This window comes from Ambystoma mexicanum, chromosome 1q, assembly GCF_040938575.1.
Source record: "Ambystoma mexicanum isolate Mex_15411 chromosome 1q, UKY_AmexF1_1, whole genome shotgun sequence".
In the NCBI taxonomy this organism is placed as follows: domain Eukaryota; kingdom Metazoa; phylum Chordata; class Amphibia; order Caudata; family Ambystomatidae; genus Ambystoma; species Ambystoma mexicanum.
The window spans coordinates 541548884-541568769 of record NC_090922.1 but is presented as its reverse complement, the minus strand read 5'-3'; the positions used below and the strand labels follow the sequence as shown (position 1 = coordinate 541568769).

Here is a 19886-nt window from a genome sequence, read left to right as displayed (position 1 = left end):
TAGGCATAGTCATCAGGGAGACACCACATCTCATTTCATTATATGCAGATGACATGCTATTGTACCTGCGCTACCCAGAAGAGAACCTCCAGTATATTCTGGAAGTGATGCAGAGGTTTGCAGAACTCGAAGGCATAGCTGTGAACCCCAGTAAGTCCTGTGTGTTCCGGTTGGGCAGATATAGAGGGCTTCCGCTAGAGAGTCTGCCGGTCCTGCAGATACCGTGGGAGGTTACAACGTTCAGATATCTTGGGGTGGACGTATACCACACAGTGGAGGCTGAACATAGGCACAACACAGAGGGGGTAGTTGAGAAACTGGAAAATAGTATGACATTTTGGACGAAACTCCCCTTGGCGATGATGGGACGAGGGGCGATGCTCAAGATGGTGGCGCTGCCCAGAATGCTGCACTGCGTTGTGAACATCCCATACTCAATACCCAGGAAATTCTTTGTCAGGCTGGATGGTATATGCAGGGAATTTTTATGGCACGGGATGAGGAACAGGGTAGCCCTGTGGAAACTACAAAACCCATATGAGTAGGGAGGCATTAAGTTGCCAAACTGGGAAGTATATTATGTAACGAGCCAATTACAATATGTGGCCAAATGGCTCTCTGAAGAGCCCACCTTAGAACACAGACTGCTTCAGAAGGATTGGCGCCCCATACTTCCTGAGAGAAATGATATGGTTGCCCAGATCGGAGTTGGGAGGTCGCCCTGAGATGTTGGGTCTTGAATGGGGAATGTGGCGAAGGGCATGCCGATTAATGGACAGGCCCTCCCCATGCTCCCCGCAGATCCCAGTAGCTACAGTGGTGGGAAAGGATAAGCAACTGAGGCTGATGATTAGGAAGCATTGGGAACCGGTTGGAATAGCAGTTATGGGGGATGTGTGGCAGGAGGGGAGGGTTCTTGAATTCGACGAGCTAGTGGAGCTAATGAGGTTGAATACCGGGCAATATATTACGTACCATGGGGTAGTGTGACTGATAAAAGATACTTAGTCTGAAGTGGAACTGGCGGAGTAACCGGACACTACTCTGGATATGATATATGATATAGCAGAAGGGGGACATGAAACGTCTAGAGTGTATGACATGATAATGTCCCGAGTGGGCAGGGAGGTGGGGCAACTTAGAGTGGATTAGGAAGAGGAAGTAGGGACCCCGATGAGTGATGGGATGTGGGAGAGAGCGCAAGGATATCATAAAAAAGTATCTAGAAATGCTAGATTACAGCAGATACAGCTGTATGTAACCCACAGAGCAAACCTGACACCACAGAAGATAGCTAAGTTTAAAAACACTGGATGCCAGGTGTGCCCAAAATGTAATGAGGAAAATGCGGGAATGGTACATATGTTCTGTGCATGCTCACTGATAGAGAGATACTGGGGAGAAATAGCAATAAAAATGGAGGATAAGGGGATCTGCATGAAGGTTGATACTGCATGGGCCTGTCTGCTAGGAGGGTTCCCTAGACCGCGTAAGCTTAAACATGTAACCAAATTGAAGGATCTGGCGTATGTCCTGGCAAAGAGAAGGATTGCGATGGGCTGGAAAGCATGCCATAGGCTAAATATGGATACATGGTGGAGGGATCTGCAGAAGTGGACAGAGGCGTAAACAGTGGTATGGCAGGAAGCGTTAAAGGAGAGACAGAAGAAGAAGCTGGAGCCGTAGCGGGTTGGAGGCAATTGATAGCTGAATTATTTGGGCCCTCGCATGAGATATCGAGTGATGGAGACTCAATGAGCTCCGCTGACAAGGAATCCCCACTGCAGGAAGTGGAGAATGGAAAAGACAAGGAGTAGGCTTGGGAGGGACAGGGAGAACAGTGTGTTAGAATAGAACGATTTATGATTGACACAATGTATTCACTAAGTTTGGTTTGTTTGTTTTTGGAAATTAATAAAAAGTTTATTAAACAAACAAAAAAGTTAAGAGCTTTTTACCCTCAAAGTAACCTTCTCATTAGGAAATACCAAGAAAGGAGTTGAAATACACACACAGCCTGCAGCTCAGATTCTCCTAAAAGGTCACTTTCAGGATGGGAAATCTTGAACATTAATGTGTGGCTCAAATTGAACCACCATCTAGAAGGTAAACACTAAATTAAAGTTCAACAACACAGCCACAAAGCGATTTGGGAGAAAACGATCAACTAGCCATTTCAGGATGTGGACCACAGTTGCCACAGAAAATACAACCCTTTTCAAAAGTAGAGTTGGGTGAAATTTCCAAAGATGAAACAAGGTGAAATTTTAACCAGATTTCACTTGCACATGCTTCGTGGAAACGAAAGCCGTTCGCGCACGTTTCACATACTTTGCTTACTGTAAGGAACTCATGGTGGCAACAGTAAAGACAGACACAAGTGATCACAGTTCAAGGGTGTTTATTAAACTGTATAGTATGTAGGTTGGAAAAACGCCTAATCTAAACCTAAATACAAGATGGGAACAAGCTATGACCATCAAATAATAATAAGACAGTCCTAATGACGTCGTCAAATAAAAGGGCCTATACTAAAAAAAAAAGATTGCCAATCCTTAAAACTAAACACAAAAAGTGTGTGGGATAAGGTTCATAAGAAAGAAAAGTGTTCACAAAATGATAAATCAGAATGTGGTTCCCTTCCCCCATGTTTTGAGCACAGGGACAAGATGGGACTCCTGAGCACAGCACACACTTGAGCTTTCCCAGCACAAGATGACGGTTCCCTTCTCACGTATCAGGATCTTCGATGGTTAACTCTCTTTTATATAAAAAAAAGTCTATTGCCTTTGAGGAATTGATATGTTCAAAATTACCACACAAAAGTTCCTTTCTGTATGTATGCTGGGTGATAACTTTTCACCCCTGGATTCCCCTCTTCCAGGTTCGCACCCTTCTCAAATGTTAGCCTCCCTCCGTCGGGTTCACTACAGCTTTTATTCACAAGATTTCCTCTCCTTTTAGTCAATCCATTGTGGACATCCCTCTGTCGGGTTCACTCTTGTCCACACAATGTTCATTGAAGCATCATGCTTCGCCCCGTTCTGCAGGCATCACTCCATCGGGTTCACATTTGCGAGCCCCACAGTTCCTTCTGCCTTCTCACTATGCAGGATTCACTTCCCTTCATTTTCAAATTACTTGTCGGTCAAAGACTTTCAACTGTACAGGGGGGGGTTTGCTAGACACCTGTATGACCACTTTGTCCCTTTCCTTGTGGCTCTCTTAAGGCCTTCTGGTATTGCTAGTTTCAACAATTGGGGAAACAACCACAGTCTCTTGAGTGAGCGCGCACGTGGTGCCAGATCCCTGTGCAGCTGGTTTTTCCCCTAAGTGTTAACAGTTCTTTGATTCTCCCTTACTTTGCCATATCCAAATGGTGTCCCACTTCCGCTCCCCGAGGAGCCCCCAACCAGGTGATGCTCCTGCACTGGTCCATCCCCAGGAACTGGATCCAATAATGATGGCCTTGTCCTGGCCACCTGGATGACAGATCCCTGGGGACTAGTTCTCACATTACCTGTGCCTTTTTCACTAGTCTTGCGCATCTGACAGCACTATGTGTGTTCTGAAATTTCACACACCACATTTTTATGCTTTGTGATTTGCTCATTCAGGTCAATCACAATGGGGCAAAACAAATCAGAACTTCACAATTTCGTTCCTGTTTTCACAGGCATTTATTCGGACCGCTACAAACCATTAGGTAATGATCAATCCATGAGATTTTTCATTGAACCCGATAACTGTTAGGAAAGATTTTCGTTTTGCAACTTTCCATACAGAGTTCCCTGTGAAATCCCATTCTTTTGCTCTGTTTTTGATCCTGTCCTGACTTTTTGAAGGGAAGTAAAGCCTTCAACTTCACTTCCCTTGGCTTGCGCCTTTGCTCACTTGTTATGGGGAAACTGATCAGTCCTTTAGACTATCAGTACTGGGAAACCTTGTATTCCTGTGGAATATTTGTATTTTTATATTGCAGACAGCGTCTTCAAATGCGGTACAATAGTAACACTTTTGTATCACCCTAGCTTTTTAAAACATAGGCTTTTTGGTTACTTAAAAACAAGCTTGTGGCAGGAGTTATATTTTTTGGTATGCACATTCAAGTTTACTGCGTATGGCTTCTAAACGTGGCTGCTGCTTTTGCAGACTTTCTTCCAGCTCAGAATTTTGGATAAGAGGAGGACTTCTGTAGCTATCCTTCAGATCGATATTGAAGCCAAGAATACCTCGAATAAGAGCAGATCGTTGAGAACTCGAAGACGACTCCTGAAGCGGCCCAGCATCATGTCTCGGGAGGATAGCTCAGGGGCAACGTGCTCGCCTTGGAAGCAAGACGACACAGCGCAACACAGGTGCAATACCCGGGTCCATGCTTAGAAAACTCTGGGTATTAAGCACATTATAAATAACCAATTATAATTATAATCCCTACCCGTGTCCGGCCAGTGAAGCCCTGCTCTTTTACCTGATCTCCGAAGACCCTGAGCGTTGCTTTATCCCTTGGACTGGGACTGATTAGTTGCAATGCCTTCGAGGATCCCACTCTTTAGAGCCTTTGGACGTGTCCCTGGATTGCCTATTGGACTGAGCAGTTCTCTCTTGGGCTACCTTGCTAGAAGTATGCCTTTCTACGATAGAGTCTGGAACTTAGCTTCTGCCACAAGACGCCTTCTCCTCGAATTCAAGCTTCCTAACCTCAAGGGAAAAAAGTCCTGGAGCAGCTGCTGTGACCGCGACTGGAAGGGTGCCTGTTATCAACTGCAAATGGTGATCGTTGCTGGAACTCACCATCGTCCATCCTGTGAAGTGCCCTAAGGTTGCCTGCATCGTTGGATTCTACATTTCTTTGCCGACAGGGATTGCATCTTGCAGTTGCACCTGAACAGAAGAATACCTAAACCCACAACTCCTGGCCACCTCTCACCAGAACAAAGGGTGGAAGTTCGAGCCCCCAGAGGATCCACGATGACATCTGGGACACTCCAAACCAGGATTGCAAGTAAGCAACAGTATGCCTGACCTCCCTGGCCTAGATAGGATAACATTGGGAACAAGTCCCTTTGTCTCCTACGTCCATTCCACTCACCTTTGGTCGTCGAACCTAGGTCGAGCATCCTGCCCCACGGTGAGTCTTGGGTCTGGAAGAAAGGAGAAAACATACCCATCATCTGGTAAATTGTTGCCAAACTTTTATTAATTAGTCTGGAACTTATCACCACCACAAGCTCATTGAAGAGACTACTTACCTGTGAGAAACATTGTATGGGACACTGACGTTTGGGCACAAGGCCCCATTAATCTCAGGGTATGGACTTCGAAAGTTAGGATACTGCACTTGTGATTGGTTCCCAGCATTGTTATGCATCTACGTTACTTACCTGGTTTGCTTGATTAAGTTATCTGATGTCCATTGAATGAACCTAATGGTGATTGTACACGAGATACATTACAAACCATAATCTTAAATCGGATGCTTGTTATCTGCTTAGATTCACATGCTTTGCATAGGCCGACATCTAGTGGAAGTTGCAGAGTATTGTACATTCTTTTTTCGAAAAGGGACGTCGACAGGGCATGACTGCAATGCTATCCTTAGTGTGACATACCATGTACTCATGATAACTCATGGGTCGAGGTCCCTCCGATTATTTGTTTCTGACAAGGAAGTGTAAATTGTAAGCGTGAAGTGTAGGTAGAAATGATGAGGTGTGAAAGATCTATGCTTCTTTCCCAGGCAATTATACTTTAAGATGGGAGGAGTGTGGGTGTATGTGAATCTAAGCAAATCCAAGCATCAGAAATACGATTACGGTGAGTGATGTATCCCTTCTAAGGCTTGCGGACCTGCCTAGAATCACATGCTTTGCATAGATTAGCGAGCAGTACTAGTAGAAGGAGGTGCGTTATCAGAAGGTCACGCTGCAGAGAATGTTTCAGCACTGCTTGCCCCACCTGTGTATCACTCCTAGAATGAGTGGCCAAGTGTTAGGCAAAAACCTGTGCAGTTCCCTCTGGGACCACTGCAAAAGATTTAGGACTACAGATGTTTGGCAGTAAACCCACTTGGTAGCAGTCTGTACCATACAGATTCACTTGGTAGCTGTGGCTGAGCAGTCAGACTTCCCTCAAGAAGAGTTAGGCAGTATACAGAGTATTCACAATAGGTCAGGAGCACAAAATAGAACAAGTAAACACTGACCAGGGCTTGGTGTAAAAGAGATATAATTATTTATTTAAAAACCAAATCTAGAAAAACACACAGGCACTAATAGTAAGCAATTCAAAAACACGTTCACTAAAAGATATACACTCCCTTAAAAGAATTTTAGACAAGTCTTAAGTAAAGCCCCACTTATTTTCAGACAGCGGTGAGCGCTTAACGTAGATGGCACTCTAATAGTTCGTTTTAAAAAGGGAGAGAAAAGCAGAGAACAAATTGAAACAGATCCCAACACTTTTTCAAGAACACAACAAGAGAGGAAGGCAAGGTAAAACCGTGAAGTTAGAGTTCAAGAGGCCGGATCCACTTTCAGAGGATCCAAACGAAATGTGTCCAAGGTCACACGGTTGCAGTGCACAAAAGTCTTGTAAAGGTTCAAAAAGGAGTTGGACCACAGAAAGGGACCAGTTAGAGGGTCAAGGCGGCCAGCCCAGTCCAGAAAGTTAAGGAGTTATTATTATCTTGTAGCAATCTTTAGAAAGGGAGGCCTGGCGGACTAGGTACCTTAAAGTGGTGAGAACGCTCCAGCGGAGGCAGTTGCTCCTGGCAGCGGGTGCAAGTCAGTGCTTCGTCCGGGGGAAGAGAGGATCTCGTCGTGGAGGAAGACAGGAGTCCATTGCACTGCCAGGGAAGAAACCAGCCGCATAGTTTCTCAGGTACAAGGAGCGGTCCGGTGATTCGCGGTTCAGTGGTGAGTGGCTATCCGGCTGCCGGGGTGCTTGGCACGGGCAGTTCAACCACAAACCGGGCTGGGGTGCAAAGAAAGAAAGGAAAACTGGTTGTGCCCACCCGTCAGGGGAAGGAGCCTCTCCAGCCGGGAGATCTTCTCTGTCGTCGGGAAGTGGTGAGTCGGTTCTGCAGGGCTCCACCGGTGGTGTCGTCGTGGTAGGTCGGCTCAACTTCTCCCTCGTCGTATTCTCAGGTCCTGTGGTGACTTCTGAAGTTCCAGTCCCCAAAGCCCTGCTTTTATGCAGAAAACCCCCATTCACTCAGCCTAGCTGTCACTCAAACATGCTAAGTGGTGAGCCGGCCGGCTCACCACTTGGGCCAATCACACAAGAGTGCGACCTGAGTTACCAAGGTAACTCGGTCCAGGGTGCCTAAACCCCCTCCCATGCCCCCTGTGGTACCCAGACAGAGTGGCACCACCTTTGGAGGCTTCTGTGGAGAAGCCCGCCAAAAAGTGGAACAAAGGGCTCGACTTGGGTTGGAGTCACAGAGGAGAACACAAACGCCATTTTAGAATCGAGTCTTGGCAAAAAATACGAACCGGAGAATTAATATTAATTAAATAAATCTGCGGTATGTTCGAGGCTATGAGAATTAAATAATTAAAGTTGGTAGCCTCGAACAATGGGAAAATCCCATAGGAAAATATTCGCGGTCGAATATAAAAAGTAGTTTCCACTGCCACCAGCCAAAACTCGATCAGGGGGGACGGAGACGTGCCCCCTCGACTAACAGACCCCGGGGCAATCGAATTGCCCCGACCAGTATGTCCACAATATGATGGTTTGTACTGGTTTTTGTTAATAATTTGGGACTAGTAAAGCCAATGGTGACTTTACATGCCCTGGGAGACGGTAGTCAGTCCCAGGGTATGGAGTCTATGGTGGGGTGTCACTATGACATCGCTGTGTTACTGAACGGAGGGTGCTGGGTAACACACATAGGAAAAACACATGAGGCCCTATGGAGTAAAGGACCCCATAGCCCATAGAACACATTACCAGTCAAAGGAATACCATGAATCATGCCCAAGAGTGGGAGGAAAAGAGTCTCACTCTTGGCAGGAGGAAAAAACAAACTTCAGAAATCCAGCAAAGCTGCTGGGGGACTCACTAGGTTAGGAAATTCAGCCTAAAGAGAGAATTCTCCCTAACACCAAGCAGTAATGTTGGGCGAAGGTTTGTACTGAACTCCAAGTGGCATCCTTGCAAATGGCATCTAGAGGCACGTTTGCAATGAAGTCTAAAGTTGCCCCAGTGCCTCGAGTTGAGTGAGTGTGCTCTGGGCTTAAATGACAATGTTCTCTTGGCAAGAGAGTAACAAGAGTTGGATGCAGTTGACAATCCATTATGATATTGCTGCTTTAGAGATAGGGTCCCCTTCACTTCCAGCAGCTACAGATAAAAAGAAATAATCTGTCCTCCTGATCATCTTTGTCTTTGGAGGTAGAACATGACAGCTCTGCGTACATCCAGTGTATGTAGACTTCTTTCTGCTGTGTTGTTTAGTTTCTGAAAAAACGGAGGAAGCTCTATAGTTTGATTGACATGGAATTTTGATAGGAATTTTGGTGAGATGCGGGGGTTGAGGGGTGTTCATAGCACCATTTTGTCTTTGTGTAGAACTACAAAGGGGTCTTGTACTGACAGAGCTTGTAGTTCACTAACCCTTCTGATAGAGGAACGGCTAGCAGGAATGCTGTCTTGTATGCAAGATGTTTAAAATTCGCCTTGTGCACAGGCTCGAAAGGGGCCCCCATGAGCCTTGCGAGTACGACTTTGAGGTCCCAGCCAGGAGTAGGATTAGAGACCGGAGGGTACCGTTTTTTGACACCCTCCATGAAAGCCTTAACTACGGGCACCTTACACCATGACATTTTATTCTGGGAAGTGGAGTAAGCGGGAACCGTTAGGTGTACTTTGAGGGAGTTAAAGACTTATCCTGAGATAAGTAGTTAGAGCAGGAAGTTGACTATATTTGTCGGTGAACAGTTGATTGGGTTGAGAGACAGTGCTCTGCACCATAACACAAAGCGTTTCCATTTGCGTGCTTCCTTGAGTATTTCCATGCACCTTTGCTCTAGGTTACGGTGACCAAATTCTATGACCTCAGGAGCCAAGCTGCTAAGTTCAGCGTCTGAGGGCACGGGTGCAGTGTTGTTCCCTGATCCTGGGTCAACAGGTGTCCGTGCAGGGTAGTTTCATGACACAGGGACATCATTTGTAGGTGTGAGAACTAGATCTGGCGGGCCCACAGTGGAGCTATTAGGATCATTGTTACTTGTTCTCAGTGTAGCTTGTGGACTATTTTGTTGAGAAGAGGTGTCTGAGTGGGATAGGGGGAGTGTATGTAAATTTCCCTGACCAGTTCATCAGAAGTGCATTCCCCTTGGAAACGTGGTAACATAATCTTGGCACTGCCCGTTTTCAAGGTTTACGAAAAGGTCCATCTCAGGGTACCACCAGTTCTACAAGACGTTCTTTAGCAAGTCAGTGTTTAGTTGCCATTCGTGCTACGAGGATAGCATTGTACTCCTCCTTAGTACATCTACCAGAGAATTGAGTTCCTCTGGAACATGTGGTGCTACTAAGAACATGTTGGGATGCAGTGCCCACAGCCAGATGTTCTGGGCTAGCTTGGACAGCCCTGGAGAATGTGTTCCCTGCCCCCCCTGCTTGTTTACATAAAACATGGCTGTGGCTGTCCGTAGGGACTAGGATTGTTCTGTGCGCTAGCTGAGTCTTGAAGGCTTGAAGTGCTTTGAGAACCACTAGTAGTTCCAGAAGGTTGTGTAAGGTAACAATAAGTTCAGTCCAACTGCTGTGGGACTACACAAGATTTATCTCTTGGTATTAGGTAACCCACCTTTTAATACAGGCCTGTACTACACAAGTTGGTAGTGTGACCGAGCAGCCAGGCTTATCTTAAGAGGGGCAATGTGAGCTGTGCAATGAAACCAGTAAATACAAGTATCCAATTAAATACTTACACACTTAAAGTTTTATAATAAATAATTTATACACAAAGATATTTAAAGCATTCTTTAAAAGGCAGTAATTCGCTGTAACATTAATCCAAACTTAAGATTCAATTAAAAAATTGAACAATAAAGCAGTCAAGTAATTCATTCATATGTTACACATGTTCCAGCACCCAGAGGTGACGTCATTTGAGGTCAATATAACATTTATATAGTATCACCTTTGCAATATTGAGTTTTTCAAGGAAGGAAAGGCTAGGGTTAGTTCAGTACAGAACAGTAAGATTTTTCCAAAGGGATGCAGGCAGTCTATATGCCAGCATTAAAGTGGTCAACATTTAAAACCTGTAAGGGAACACGCACTAACAAAGCCAATAGGTTCAGAAGGAGGCCTTCAAGGTGCCAGGACAGTCAAAGTCAATGCACAAAGTCAAAGTTCTGATGCTTCTTCTTCTTAGAAAATTGTTCTTAAATAGTCAGTGTTCAAAAGAGAAAACACAGCATCTCGAGAGGAGTCGACTTTAGAAAGCACAAGCTGTAAGGCCAAAGCAGGTAAGTTGAGATCAACTTAGTGTAGGGTTACACCGCCCTCCCAAAGATGAGAAGCACCCCAAATGGCAAAAGGATAAAATACCCCAAGCCACCCATTACCGGTTTGCCTTTACGATGCAATGCAGTAGACCCTTGTTCCTGGTCCATGGTCGTGGTGATGAAAGGGAGTACGTCTGGCGGGCTCCTGCAGCAGCACTTGAGGGAGGGACTCCACAGCAATGGATTTCCGTCGATTCAGTGGCTCTTTTTGGTTTCGACGCCTTTTTTCAGCAGCTCCCGTTAGGGTTTCCTTGATCCCTCGGTCCTGGACTCTGGACGCAGATTTCTTGCTTCTATAGGGTCCTCTGGATGACCACAAAGATCTGGCCGGATTCGGACTTCACAAGACAATGCACTCACAAGTGGTCGAAGTACCCCGGGTATTGGGATTCTGCAGCCTTGAAAAGTCGCAGCAAGTCGGGGGTTACGCCAAAATAGGGTTTGCCTCGAGGCTAGTTGGTCCCACCAGCCTAAGGAAGGAAGTTGTTCTTTGCGGGTCTTCCCCGTCGATTTGAAAACGGAGTCGGCACAGATGCAGGGCTTCAATGGGCACTTCGCGGTCCAGGAGGGGGGCTGCTGGCGTCTTCTCACATATTTTGCTTCAGATGTTGTCCTCCAGTGGTCGACTCTGCTCTTAGTCCCAAAAACCTTGCTTTTTATGCAAGTTCCCATTCATTCACAGCCCTAGGCCATCAATCACACAGCAGGGTGGCTGTCCTTCAGGACAGCCCGCTGGCCAATAGCAACTGGTTTCACTCAGGCACACCTATTGACAAAGGACGGGGAAGTTTCATGACCCTCCCTTACCTCCTGCCTTTCCAGACACACTGGAGCCTGGGCGGGTTTCAGGGCTGAAGCCTGCCAAAGGCAAACTACACAAAGGACTCAAACCTGATGCAAACAACAGAGTAAAAGCCCAGAAGAAACTAACACGAAATGGCAAAAAAAGAAGACCGGGACCATTTTGGGAACATGGTCACCCTTGTGAGCAGCACTGCGTCTGACGCATCAGCCTGCAGATACATGTCACTAGGTAATAAAAAGAAACCACTGTCACCAGCCATTAAAGTGAATTAGTCTAACAAAATGTTACATGAGGAATGGTTTAAAGGAATCAATATGTAATCCCCCAGCACTTCACATAGGGTGGGGTGTATTGGACCCATAAAGTAAAGGTAAGTTAGACAGGGGTCATCTTACTATTCTTGGGAACAGTAATTCATCCATGAAAATGTAGTTTAAAATTAAGAGAAGTCCAAGGGACTTTTCAGTGGCACTGCACAGAAGGTGCTGTGTGTTACAATGCAAAAGCAGATTCCTATGGAGTTTACCAGACTCCATAAAACAGTAAGGAACATAGAAAATCATAGTGAGAAAAACAGATGAGTGAGAGAGAACAAGTTACTTACCAACTGGGAACGTTCTTTTGACTGGATGTTTCTTCAACGTATTGCACATCTTTGACATATATGTCCACAGCTGTGTACTTCGGTAACATTTTCGACAGAGGGCGTCCTGCGTCGGTGGCATCGGGTCGATGTCCCTCGAAGGCCTCCGTCAAGGGCGACGTCACCGGATGTTATAAATAGGACGCACGGCGCCCATAGCCCCAGTTTATTTTTTTTCCTCCATAACATGTGACATGCACATATCCAATGCCTGCTTGACTGCACATAGCCTTGAGGGAACGCAAACTGCAATAGCATAGGAAATTCTCCAGAGGGGTAGGCTAGGAGGGCGATGTGGAATACGCTGGAGGAACATCCAGTCGAAAGAACGTTACCAGTTGGTAAGTAACTTGTTCTTCGAATGGATTGCGTCATCCAACGTATTCCACATCTCTGACAGACTCCCAAAGCAGTACCAGAAAATGGAGGAGGGAAAAGAATTTAGAGTACCCAATTAGATGGCAGAATAAAGAACCGCCTTACGAAAAGCCATATCTTGACCATGGAGCGTATCCAGGGAGTAAAGTTTGACAAAGGTGTGGATAGAAGCCCATGTGGCTGCGACACAAATATTCCTAATAGGAACTCCCTGCTGCAGGGCTGTGGAAGTAGCCACGCCCCTAGCGGAATGAGCTTGCAACCCTTCAGGAGGGTCCTTGCCCGCCAATCGGTAACATTCATTAATGGTGAGGATAATCCACCCGGACAAGGTCTGTTTGGTAACAGCCTGGCCCAATAAGTGACCAGCATACCCCACAAAGAGTTGATCATACACTCTGACCCCGGACATTCTAGAAATATAAAAGCTCAGAGCTCTCCTAGGGTCCAACCTATGGAGTTGTTCCTCTTCCTTACCAGGATGAGGAGGAGGAAAGAAAGACGGAATAACCACTTTCTGGCTCAAATGAAATTCGGAGGACACTACCTTAGGTAGAAAGAAATGACGTACCCTCAGTACAACACTATCCTTGTGCAACACAGTAAAGGGTGACTTAGATGAAAGTGCCTGCAATTCACTCACTCTGCAAGCGGAAGTAACCGCAACAAAGAACACAGTCTTGAAAGACAACAGCCTCAAAGGACAAGAGTGCAAAAGTTCAAATGGATTAGTCTTGAACACCCATCAGGAATTTCAAGACCAAATCAGATCCCAAACCGGTACCTGGAACGGGGACGGTGGGAACACATTAGTGAGCCCTTTAAGAAATGTGTGTAAATCAAAGGAACCTTGAAATAAGAACATTCTTCAGACAAGTCCTTCAAAATAGACAGCGCCGCCAGGTAACCTTTAATGGTACCTACTTGAAGGCCCCTGTGGGCCAAAAAAAGCAAGAAAGATTGAACCATGGGAATAGAACACTGAAATGGATCAATATTTTGTCCTCTGCACCAGTCGCAAAACTTACGCCAAGGGTACAGGGATTCGGTTGCAGGCCGCCTAGCCGAAATCAACGGTTTATAGTCATAATGTAGAAAGTCAAAATGTAGAAAGTCAAAATGTCGAAAAATAAATGTAGAAAAAAAAATGTCGAATTTTATTTTATGACGTTTTTTATTCGACTTCAACATTTTTTTTTCTACATTTATTTTTCGACATTATTGTCATTCTACATTTTATTTTCGACATTTTGACTGACCACCGAAACACCTCCATCACATCGTCCGGCAGGTCCCACTCCTTATACCTCAATCTTTCAGATACCAAGCGTGAATGTTGAGAGTCTTGAGCAGATCCTCTCGGTAGGGAAGACGGCGTGGAGGGCAGATGGACATTTCTAGAAGGTCCAGGTACCTCGCTCTCCTGGCCCAATCCGAAGCAATGAGGATCATGTGGCATCCGAGCCTCCGTAACCGCCTTAACACTTGAGGAATGACGGGGACCGGAGGAAACGCGTACAGAAGTGGGAATGACCAATCCACTACGAACACGTCTCCTAAGGCTCCTCTCGGAGGAAATTCTGTTGAGTAGAATTTCTTGAATTTCTGGTTGGCACTGGTCACGAAGAGATCCACTTTTGGGGTTCTCCAAAGGGCGAAGATCTCCAGAAGGACTTCATGTGCCAACTCTCACTTGTGATAGACTGTGCTCTGCCTGCTCATGGCATCCGCCACCACATTCTCCTCTCCAGCCAGATGAACTGCTGAGAATGATATTCCCTGCTTGATTGCCCAGAACCAGAGCTGCATCGCCTCTCTGCACAACAGGAGTGACCCTACCCCACCTTTTTGCTGTTTTGTCTGTCATGATCAGGACACACTTCCCCGCACAGACGGCAGAAAAGCCTTCAGGGCCAGCCTGATGGCTCTCAGCTCTAACAGGTTGATGTGGAGTTTGGACAGAGACCAACGACCTCTAGCTGTCAAATCTTCGGCCTGAGCTCCCCATCCTGTGAGGGAAGCGTCCGTCACTAGTCACCTCCGGCCACGATTGCCAAAACGGCTCCTCCTTCATCAGGTTCCCCTCGTTGGCCCACCACAGAAGGTCCTGTGAGACCGAGAGTGGAATCTGAATGGGATCCAACATCTTGCCTGAGAATTGTGACCACTGCATCTTGAGGACCCATTGCAGGGATCTCATTCTCAGTCTGGCCGAAAGCCAGGAGACACTGGGCATGTTGAAACATGTCCACCATCTGCACAATGTGATGGGCCCTCACCTCCAACACAGCCCCGATGCACTGGAGCTGTTGGGAAGGTGTCAGATGCGACTTCTTGAAATTGAGGTAGAAGCCTAGCTTGTGGATGGAGCGGCAGGTGAGACTGAGATGATCCATCGCTTGCTCGGGAGAACGCGCACGGATCAGCCAGTCGTCCAGGTAGGGGTAGACGTGAATCCCCCCTCGCCTTAGATACGCTGCCATCACCACCATTAGCTTGGTGAAGACCCTCAGGGCGGACGTCAATCCGAATGGCAGGACCCAAAACAAAGTACGAGTCGCTTGCCGCAAACCTCAAGTACTTTCTGTGCTTTGGATGAATCGGCACATGAAAGTAAGCATCCTGTAGTTCCAGAGACACCAATCAATCCTGAAGACGAAGGGCCTGGAGGACCTGAGGAAGAGTGACCATCTTGAACGCAAGTCCAAGATGGGTCTCAATCCCCGTCTTTCTTTGGAATAAAAAAATATCGGAAATACCATCCCCTGTTCCTCTCCGCTACAGGCACCAGTTCTATAGTGCCTTTCTCCAGCACGTTCAAGATTTCCAGCACAAGGAGCGGATCTGGAAGCTTCAAAGAGAGATTCCCCGGTGGATTGTCGTGAGGCCGCTTTAGGAAGGGAAGGCAGTAGCCGTGGGCTATTGTATCCAGAACCCACGCATCCGAATTAATAGCTCGCCATTCTTCGAGATGCTGAGACAGTCTGCCCCCAACCGGCGAACAATGGAACATGGCCTCATGATTGTTTTGGAGTGTCTGCGGCAGCATCTGAAGGCAAAGAGGCAGCTGCCTGAGCGGCTTTGGCACCCCTATTTCCCCAACCACCATGGGTACTTTTACGCTGACCCCTTTGACTGGCGGCTCCTCTGTCCTACCAAAGGAGGAGTAGTAATGAAAAGAACCTCCCCTCCACTGCTGTACCCTAGGACGAAAAGGTAGAAGCTGACGCACAGCTGCGCTCAAAGATTTTGCTGCAGCTTTTGAGGTCTGCAACCTCTCAAGGCTCTTGTCAGCCTTGCTGCCAAACAAATGCGCGCCATCAAAGGGCATGTTCAAAAGACGGGCTTGCACATCCGGAGAAAAACCCGACTTCCACAACCACGCAAATCTGCGTATAACAGTGCTCACAGCCATGGACCAGCTAACACTGTCGGCTGTGTCCAAACCCGACTGAAGGGATTCACACTTGGCATTCTTATCTTGCAGGAGAGCAAGGAACCCATCCCTTTCTTCCCCTTCGGGAATATGCTCAGCCGCTAGAGAAACATAATTCAATAGTGTGTGTGAAAATCTTGCTAAGGCACAAGTGGAGTTGGCTGACTTTAGTGCCATACTCCCCGCAGAAAACACCTTGCGTGTCCAACCATCGAAGCGTTTGTTGTCCCTATCAGGAGGGATGGTAGGGTACGCCGCCTACCTCGAGGTGGCCGTAGCCGCCTGAACCACCAAACTCTCGGGAGTGGGGTGAGATGTAAGGTAGCTGGGGTCGCTAATGGAAGGGCAGTTCTTTTTAGTTAACAATTTGCTAACTTCCGCAAGAGATTCTAGTGTCTGCCACGCAACCGCCACCCTTTTCTGCATCATCAAATGAAAAGGTAACACCGGGTCAGAGGACGGACCTTGATCCAAAATATCTGTTAAGTCATCCTGAACAAAAGTTTCTGGAAGACTAGACCAACCAAGATACTCAGTGACCATAGCCATCAGTCTCCTGCAGGACGACTCAGCATGAGCCCCAGGCTCAGGTCTGCCAAACTCCACTTCAGGAGACGTGTCCAAGCCATTGGCATCATGAAGAGATTGCTGCAACTCTTCCAACTGAATGTCCCTGGAAAAGACAGGAGCCACATCAGGTTCAAAAGGATCAAATTCTAAATCTGACCTCTCCTCATCCAGAGGGAGGAAAAACTACTGCCTCGGGACAGAAGATAGTCTGGAATCCTTAACAGGTCTCACAGACTTGGAAGTAGCCTTCCTTGGACGATCCACAGCACAAGGGTCCTCCATCGGCAAATTCCAGCTGAAAGGCCCCGAAGGCGCTGACGGCTTCGGCATTGATGTCAACAACGGCGCCGAGGCCTGGTGTGAAGGCAAAGCTTCGACATCCTTATCTGATGGCGCCGACCTCGAGCCCTTAAAAGAGTTCTGCGGTCTCGCTGGGGACGAAGACCGAGACCGGGAAGCACGTCTGTTGCGGTTAGCCTGAACCTTGGCCGAACGGCATCTTGAAGGTTCCCAATGAGAATCGCGCCGAGGACCTGAGCCCGAAAGCGCACGAGCCACGGACAGAGACCGTTCCCTGCCGGCTTCTTCTGAAAGGCGTGGACGGAACTGTGCCCTAGGATTGGAAAATCACCAGCATCTGTTCCCTGGTGGCTGGCCATTCCTCTGTAGTCAAGGACTTAGTAGGACAAGCCACTTTCCTTGCGGCGCCATCCTCTGAGGAGGACAGGGAAGGTGCCCGGTGACGGCGCTTCCTGGAATGGCGAGACGAGGACGACGAATGGCAGGAACCACTCCGGGACCGAGATCCCAGGACTCCTTCCGAGGCAGAGAGTCACCTCTCGAATCGTCTGTTAACATCCCCTTAGTAGTTTTATGAGACTTACTGGGTTTAGAACCCCTACCTACCTGTAACTTCCCCTTACGTTCCCGCAAGGCCTTAGCAGTCAGTGACTGGCATTTGGAACAGTAGTCTGTGTCATGACTCTCGCCCAGGCACCACAAACAGATGCGATGCGGGTTTGTAATCGGCATCTTAGACTTGCAGTCCCGGCAAGTCTTAAAGCCAGACCGAAGATCCGGAGGGGTTGAAGAAGACATATTCGCTAGGAATACACGAGGCACTCCGAGTCTCCGAAGCAAACACATTTGCAGAAAAAACAGAACTGAGGCTACAGGCGTTGTGCGTCCTATTTATAACATCCGATGACGTCGCCCTCGACGGAGGCCTTCGAGAGACATCGACGAGGGCCCTCTCACGAAAAAGTTTCCAAAGTACACAGATGTGGACATTACATGTCAAAGATGTGGAATACGTTGGATGACACAATCCACTCGAAAAAGGTCCCACTCAGGAGTAAAAATTAAAAAGCCCAGAGTCCAGCAAAAGAGCTGGGGGTCTCTAAGGTTAAAGGGAATTGGCACAGAAATGAAAGATTCTCCCCAATAGTGTGCTTCCTGGTTAGCGCCTGTGTCCACAGGCTGTGAGCAGTGTGATGGAGGAAGTGAGCGCCCCACCTAGTCATAGATGCATCTGTCGTGAGAGTGGCCTGGATCGCTGGCGTGTGGACCGGCTGTCCCTTTAGCAGATTCTCGCTGATCCACTACTGTAGCGATTGAACCAGAGGTTGCAAAACCACCACTAGATCGTCCCACAACCCGCTTGCTTGCACCCATTGTTTCGCTAGCCACTCTTGCATTTGACCATGCACAGCCTGGTGTGAGGAACTAGATGTAGGAAGCCATCATTCCCAGCAGGCGCATTGCCCTTCCTACCATCACTTGACGACAGGCTCTGTACTAAGGTATTTGAAACAGCATGTTTTGGACCCTCTCTTCGGAGGGGTAGACTATCGACGTCTGTTTTGATTAGTGACCCCAGAAATTGCTTTACTTGGTGGGCGCTAGACTTGACTTCTTTTTGTTTATGGAGAAGCCCAATCAGAACAGCATATTGACTGTTTGCTGTGTGATTTGAAGGCTCCTCTGGGGGGAGTCGCCGGTAATTAGCCAGTCGTCTATGAAAGGGTACACTGGAATGGACTGCCTTTGCAAGTGGGCAGCCACTACCGCTAGGACCTTCATGAATACCCTGGAGCTGATGCAATGCCGAATGGTAGCACTTTGAATTGGTAGTGCTCGCTTCCCAATTTGAATCTGAGGTACTTTTGTGAGTTGCCAACATTGAAATATGAACTTGTACATCTTTCATGTACAATGTTTCCATGTAATCCCCTATTTTCAATAGAGGGATGACTTCCTGCAGCATTGTCATCCTGAATTTTTGGGGTTTAACATAAAGGTTTGCAAGGTGCTGGTCCATCACTGGGCGCATTGTTAGATCTTTCTTTGGAACAAGGAAGTAAGCTTAATAAATACCTTGATTTTGTTCCATGAGGGGCACCAGCTCAATGGCTCCTTTCTGTAATAGGATTTCGATCTCCTCCTTGAGGATGTGAAGGTGTTCGGAGGACATTAGTCGTACACACAGCGGATGGTGGCAAGGTGTTTCGAGGAACTCCACAGAGTATCCTTTGGCCACTGTATCGAGTACCCAGCGGTCTGAAGTTATTCCCTCCCCTTGCTGGGCAAAGGGTGTTATGCAACCCCCGACTGGGGACGCAAGGTGGATCGGTCTGTCATTTGGAGGCAGGGGCTGCTGCGCCCCTAGAGGCTGCAGCTGTGCCTCGTCCTTTTCCACAGTGAACCCCACGCTGCTGGTACTGGTAGAATGTCTGAAAATGCAGACTGTTAAATGAGGCACCAGACCTGCTTGCTCCGGCTTCGCCTGGTTTTCCTGAGACTTGCGGCCTGGAAATTTTGGTGTGTGTTGAATGCTCCCCTTTGGAGAAAGGGCTTGTGGAAAATCTGACCATGGGTTTTGATGGTTTCATGCTCCTTCTTTGCTGTCTCTAGCTGGTCGTCGACAGCCTTGCCAAAGAGGAGACCCTCCTCAATGGGCATGTTAATCAGGGCCGTCTGTATCTGTCTAAAATCCTGAGTCTCTCAGCCAGGAATTCCTTTTTAGGAGGGTTCCCTCTGCAATGACTGAAGAATCCAATACATTTTTAGGATGTTTGGCAGGCCGGTTTACCCTCACTGGTGATTTTAAGAAGGTCGGAGCGAGTGGGTTCCAGTATTGAGTCCAGATGCTGTGAAACCTCATCCCACTGGGTGCTGCTGTAGCTGCCGAGCAAGGTGGTGGTGTTTGCTATCTGGTGAGGTACACAGCAGAGGTTGCGATATACTTACCTAGCATATAAAGTGTCTTGCACTCCCTGTTAGGAGGTTCCTCTGACGTTGAAAGTGAACATCAGGCGTAGACCGAGACTGAGACCCCCTTTTCTTGATGGACTCCAGGAGTGGTATAGCCTGGCTAACAGGTTTTTTCTGAGAATATCTTCAACAAAGTTGGTCCTCTGCAGGACTTGATTCCTCTGTGTTTATGCCAATGGTGAGCAGCCAGCAGCTTATTGTAGAGATGCTGGTCTGCAATTGGAGAAGAGTAACCGCCCTCATCTACGGAGAGGT

General features: G+C 47.4%; 1 protein-coding gene across 1 annotated transcript in view; it reads right to left on the bottom strand.

Annotated features, from left to right (window-relative positions):
* The window catches only part of MEGF8 (multiple EGF like domains 8), a 1665761-nt gene that overhangs the window by 918145 nt on the left and 727730 nt on the right, over positions 1-19886 (bottom strand). The window lies entirely within an intron of this gene.